The sequence below is a fragment of the Echinops telfairi genome, unplaced genomic scaffold (assembly GCF_000313985.2).
Source record: "Echinops telfairi isolate 266 unplaced genomic scaffold, ASM31398v2 ScPeMD7_443;HRSCAF=831, whole genome shotgun sequence".
NCBI classification, from domain to species: Eukaryota; Metazoa; Chordata; class Mammalia; order Afrosoricida; family Tenrecidae; genus Echinops; species Echinops telfairi.
The window spans coordinates 33,941,286-33,948,023 of NW_022104341.1; the positions used below are offsets into that span (position 1 = coordinate 33,941,286).

Below are 6,738 nucleotides of genomic sequence, written 5' to 3' on the forward strand. Positions count from 1 at the left end.
CGAGACTGTAATCTTTACCAGAGCAGAAAGCCTCATCTTTCTTCCTGGGAGCTGGATGGTGGTTTTGAACTGCTTACCTTGTGGTTAATAGTCCAATGCATAACCACTGGACCACGAGGGCTCCTTATAGCAATGAGTGGTTAACTTATGGTTAACCATTTAACGAGTAGTTAAATTATGTCCAGTCTCCCTCTACTACTTAAGCAGTACTCTGCTTAAGGAAGAAACTGTACTTTAGAATTGTTATTAGGAGCCATCAAGTTGGCTATGACCGATACCAACCATATGCACAACAGAACAAAACACTGCATGATTCTATGCCTTGCTCACAGTTGTTCCCATGCCTGAGCCCGTTGATATAGCCACTGTGTCAGTCCATCTCCTTGAGGAACTTCCTCTTTTTTGCTGCCCCTCCACTTTACCAAACATGTTGTCCATCTCTAGGAACTGGTCTCTCCTGACAACATGTCCAGAGTATGTAAGATGAAGTCTTGCCATCCTTGCCTCTAAGGAGCACTTTGGCCTTACTTCTTCCGATACCAATTGGTTTGCCTTTTTATCAGTTATTGGTACGTTCAATATTCTTTTCCAGCATTACAATTGGAATGCATTGATTCCTCTATATTCTTCCTTGTTCATTGTCCAACTTTTACATGCAAATGATGCAATGGAGAATACCATAGCTTGGGTCAGATGTACCCTAACCCTCAAACTAACATCCTTGCTCCGCAATACTCTAAAGAGGTCTTGGGCAACAGATTTACCTAATGCAATACAATCTTTTGTTCTCTTGAATACTGCTTCCATGAGCATTGATTGTGGATCCAACTAACAATATCCTTAACAACTTCACTCTTTCTTCCTATTTATCATGATGTTACCTACTCGTCCAGTTGTGAGGATTTTGATCTTCCTTACATTGATTTGTAACCCATACTGAAGACTGCAATCCTTGCTTTCATCAGCAAGTGCTTCAAGTCCTCCTCACTTTCAGCAAACAAGGCTGTGTCCTCTGCATATTGCAGGTTGTAAATAATCCTTCCTCCAATATTGATGCTGCACTCTTCTTATAACCAGCTTCTCTGTTGATTTACTCAGCATGCAGATTGAACAAGTATGGTGAGAGAATACATGCCTGACACACCGTTCTCGATTTTAAACCATGCAGTATTCCCTTGTTCTGTTCATGCAACTATCTTTTGACCCATGTAAAAATTCCAAATGAGCACAGTGAAGTATTCCAGAATTAACATTCTTCTTAAGGTTATTCACAGTTTATTATGATCCTCACAGTTGAATATTCCCACAGTCAGTAAAACACAAGCAAGATCTTTCTGGTATTCGCTACTTTTTGCCAACATTCATCTGACATCAGCAATGATATCCCTTGTTCCACATCCTCTTCTGAATCCAGCCTGAACTCTGGCAGTTCCCTGTCAATGTATCGTTGCAATTGTTGTTAGGATGAGCTCAAGCCAGATTGCATTTGTGCGTGAGATCAGCGATATCGTTATGTAGTTTGAGCATTCTCTTGGGTCACCTTTCTTTGGAATGGGCACAGATAGGGTTCTCTTCCAGTCAGTTGGCCAGGTAGCTGTCTTCCCAATTTCCAGTGGATATTCTGTCAGTTACTGGAGCCTTGTTTTGGGCTAATGCATTCTGTGCAGTTTGAACTTCTTCCTTCAGCACCATTGGTTCTTGCTCATATGCTACATCCTGAAATGGTGTACTGCCGACTAGTTCTTTTTGGTCTGGTGACTCTGTGTATTCCTTCCATCTTCTCGATATGTTCTGCATCATTCAATATCTTGTCTATAGAATCTTTCAAATTTTCACTTTGAGGCTTGAATTTCTTTTTGAGTTTCAGATTCTGAGCATGTTCTTTCCTTTTGATTTTCTAATTCTAGGTCCTTGCTCAGTTCATTATATAATATTTTGCTTTATCTTCTCAAACTGCCCTTTGATTTCTATTCAGTTTCTTGACTTAATCCTTCCATTTGCTTTAGCTACTCTACAATTAACAGCAAGTTTCAGAGTTTCTCCTGGCATCTACTTTGATTCCTTCCTGTACAGTCTTTTTAATGACCTTTTGCTCTCTTCAAGAATGATGGTCTTGATGTCCTCCCACAGCTCTTCAGGACTTCTATCATTGGTGTGCAATGAGTCAAATTTGTTCTTGAAACTCAGATGGGATGGACTCAACATTGTGGATTTATTTTCTTTTTCTTCAGCTATAGCCTGGACTTACATATGAACAATTGCTGGTCTGGTTTTAGCTGCTGATATTGAGTGTCTCCATTGTGTCTCCACACAGATGTAGTCAATTTGATTTCTGTGTTGAACAAAGGTATTTGCTATGAACATGTTGATTTTGCAAAATTCTATCATATGATCTCCAGTTTCATTTCTATCAACAAGTCCATATTTTCCAACTACTGTTCCTTCCTTTTTGTTTTCCAAGGTTTGCGTTCCAATCACCAATAACTATCAATGCAAACTGATCGCATGTTTGATCAGTTTCCAACTGATGTAGTTGGTAGAATTCTTCAATTTCTTCATCACTAGCTTTTGTGGTTGGTGCATGATTTTGAATGATAGTTGTACTGTTTGGATTTCCTTGAAGGTAAATAGATACAATCCTATTCCAGATAGCATTGTTCTTCATGATGGATTTAGAAAGCTCTTTTCTGACAACAAATGCCAGGAATTCCTCTTAATCGAATCACTTCCTGTTTTGGGGTCTTAATGATAATTATACTGTCAGCATTTCATGGCATTTGGCTCAAAACTGTATTCTAGCACTTTCTAATTTGTAATCTTGGACAAACTATTTAATCTTTTTGAGACATGGTGTCCTCATGTAGTTTGAGGATGTTAATAGCAACGTTGTTGGTGAGATCATACTCATAAGTCAGTCAGGTCAATAAATAGTAGCCATCATCATCATCGAAATCATCATCATCACCATCATCACCATCATATTTAAGGAAGGAAGGCAATTCTTGACTCTTCATTTGGTAAAGGATGCTGATATAACTCCTTGGGATTAGACAGTGTTCTGGTTATCTGTGGGACTGAAAAAAATGGGAAAAAATAGCTCAGTGTTTTCCTGGATAATTTGGCTCTTTCTCAGACTCATTTATCTCAGAAGTTGCCCCCTTTAAGCACTGAGTAACATGATCACTCATATTTTAAAACCTACTCTATGCTTCCTACACACCCCCACCACCTAGCCCTACTGTTAGATAACTTTTGTGAGTAGATGGTGATGGGTATGCTGTTTACCCTGAAGCTATTGTTGTGAAGTGCTGTTGGGTTGGTTCTGATTTATAGCCAGTCTGTGTACAGGAGAACAAAACACCACCCAGTCTTGCACCACCCTCATCATTTTTCTTACATTTGAGCCCATTACTGAAGCCACTGTGGCTGTCCATCCAGGGCCTTCGCTTTTTTGATGGCCCTCTACTGTACTAACCATAGTGTCCTTCTCCACTGACTGATCTTTCTTGATAACATGGTCAAAGTATGTGAGATGAACTCCAGCCATCCTTGCCTCTAAGGGAAATTTTGGCTGTACTTCTTCCAAGACAGATCTGTTTGTTCTTTAGGCAGTGCATGGTACTTTCAATATTCTTTGCCAAGACCACAGTGCAGATGCATCATGTTTTCCTTCAGTCTTCCATAGTCAGTTTCCAGCATGCATATGAGGCTCTTGAAAGTACCATGGCTTGGGTCAGGTGTCCCTTAGTTCTCAAAGCAACATCCTTGCTTGTCCACACTTTAAAGAGGTCTTGTGCATAAGATTTATCCAATGCAAAGCATCCTTTGACCTCTTGACAGCTGTTCCCAGGAGCATTGATTGTGGAACCAAGTAAAACAACATCCTTGACAAGTACAATCTTTACTCTCTTTACCATGATGTTAACAGTTGGTCCCATTTTAAGGACTTTGTTTTTCTGTACATGGAATGGAATCCATACTGAAGGCTGCAACCCTTGATCTTCATCAGCAAGTGCTTAAAGTCCTCCTCACTTTCAGCAAGAAAGGTTGTATCATCTGCATGGTGCAGGTTATTAATAAGCTTTCCTCCAATCCTGATAACTTGTTCTTCATATATTCCAATTTACCCTGGTAGGCATAGCAAATTTAAAGAAAGTTATAATATGAGAATTTATAGAGAAATTAAATTCTGAACTGTATGATTCTGAAAATACTCCTGGATGGCTAGGGTTCTGGGTGGACTTGAATAACCAGAGAATGCTCTTGGAAGGAGACACATGGAACCTGAATATTAGTATGTAGCCCACACTTACAAACAGCCAGTCTTGCTGTTCACGCTCCCACATAGCACACAACCTGGAACCCAAACTTGATATTTGACTTCATTTTTGTTCATTGAAGAGAAGCATTGCTTAATTCATGATCTAAATTGCTGCTTTAGAAAATGTTCTTGTTTATTTGTTTTCAAATTTTGGTCGACTTATAAGTTGTATATTCTAGTTCTATTTTCAGACTTTGCCTTCTTTACTTTTTGCACGGAGGTGTCTACAATGCATGCAGTAAATGTTTGACTAGAGCCCAGGATAGTGGGAGGAAGGAGCAACCTTCCTGCATCTATTTTGTGCTTCTTGCTGAATTTTTCATGGTAAGAAATTAAAAAAAAAATTTTTTCCAGTAAAAACATTGTGCTTTAGTTTGATGAGACTGGGACTCAATACTCCCAATAATTAGAGCTTGACCAAACAAATTAGAATTGGCAGGATTCATATGCTTTTCTCTTCAGAGAAATTAGTTTCAGGTGCATAGTTTCTAAAGCTGGCTAGGTTTTGCAGGTCAGTCTAGATGCTGTGGAAGGCCTTGAAATAACCTTCTCCCTCACCCCCGCCCCACGTACTCATGGGTGTCACATGTATATCCACCCTGCCACTTTATGCTGGCCAAAATTTTAGAACATACATAGTTCAGTGAGTGTAGCTGCATAGTATAAAAGCATGACTACTCCTGGGGAACAGCTTTTAGTCCTGCCTTTTGGCAAAGGATTGGCGAAGTCGTCTCCATCTGTCTCTGTAAGACACTCAATTCTTTAGCCCTTTGAACATTTAAAAATTGCGCCTCTTTAAGGACTTTACCTCTTTAAAGTGTTGAAAAGCCAGCCTATTACTTTGAGGACTAAGGTAGGCCTGACCTAAAGCTCTGGTATTTTCAATAGCCTTATATGCACGTGAAAGTTGGACATTGAATATGGAAGACTGAAGAACGATCGGTGCATTTGAACTATGGCTTTGGTGAAGAATATCGAAAGTACTGTGGACTGCCAAAAGAGCAGACAGGTCTGCTTTGGAAGAAGAACGGCCAGAATGGTCCCTGGAGGCAAGGGTGACGAGACTTCGTGTCACCTACTCTGAGCATGTTATGAGGAAAGATAAATCCCTGGAGGAGGACATCCTGCTTGGTAAAGTGGAGGGAGAGTGGCGGAGCATCAAAAGAGAGGAAGGTGCTCTACAAGATGCATGGACCCAGTGACGTAATGACAGCAACAGCAATGGGCTCCAACACAGTGAGGGTGATGCAGGACCAGGCCGTGCTTCCTTCTGATGTGCATCGGGTCACTGTGAGTCGGAACTGACTCAGTGGCGCCCAAGAACATCACCGAGGATTTGATCATGAACAAGGTGTCCACACCAAAGTCTTTGTTGCACCATTTATAAATTATCCAATAGTGCAGTATCCCTACATCTGTCAATGGGCAGTATACTCCACACAATTCAAACATTTTCCTGTGAAAATATCTGCTTTCCTTTATAAGAATACATTTGGTTCACTAAAATGAGAGTATATAAAGAAAATAACTTTGCACTGTGCTCATAAGCTCTCGGTTATAGTATTGTCATTACACAAAAATAGCGTATTAGTGCCTGGGAACCTCTGAACAACTTTTCCCTCGAACAGTTTCTACTAATATGATTATTGATATTTTTATGGAAAACATCCAAGATTTGTCCTGAAAATTTCCTGCTTCAAGTTCCGATCACTATGTAATGAAGATAACATTTTGCGATGTTGGGCAAAATTTATTCTAAAATCTCTCTTTTTGCAACACATTAATTGTTTTTGTTTATTTATTTATCCTTTGAGATAAGATATAGTTGCCTATTACAGGTGATAAAGCAGAGAAAATTTTTTTTTAATTAATTTTTTAGATCATTTTATTGGGGGCTCTTACAGCTCTTATAACATTCTATACATCAATTGTATCAGAATTTTATTTTTTTATAACACTTTTAAAAGTCATTCTTATAAAGCTGACAACCCACAATGCCAAGTAAGAGCTCATTTAAATACTGATAACAATGGAATCTAATCATATGGTTATTTTTTACAAACTGAAACAAACTCTATTCCTTTAAACTATGTTATAGAACTTTAATCCAAATGTAAGGACCATGTTCCTTCAGTGATGCCAAAAAAGATGACTCAACGGATGATTAAATTGAAAACAGAACAATACAAAATTAAAAATCCTACTGCTTCTGAGGTGATTTCAATCATTTCATGTCTATAGGGCAGAGCAGAACTACCCCCCGGTTTCCCAGGCTGTAGATCTTTTTTTTTCCTTTTTAAATCATTTTATTGGGGGCTATTACAACTCTTATCACAATCCATACATACATCCATTGTGTCAAGCACATTTGTTGCCGTCATCATTCTCAAAACATTAGCTTTCTACTTGAGCCCTTG

At 39.1% G+C, this 6,738-nt stretch overlaps 1 protein-coding gene across 3 annotated transcripts in view; it reads left to right on the forward strand.

Annotated features, from left to right (window-relative positions):
- ODF2L (outer dense fiber of sperm tails 2 like) overlaps nucleotides 1-6,738 on the forward strand; it is a 64,611-nt gene that overhangs the window by 2,903 nt on the left and 54,970 nt on the right. The gene's annotated exons all lie outside the window — the stretch shown is intronic.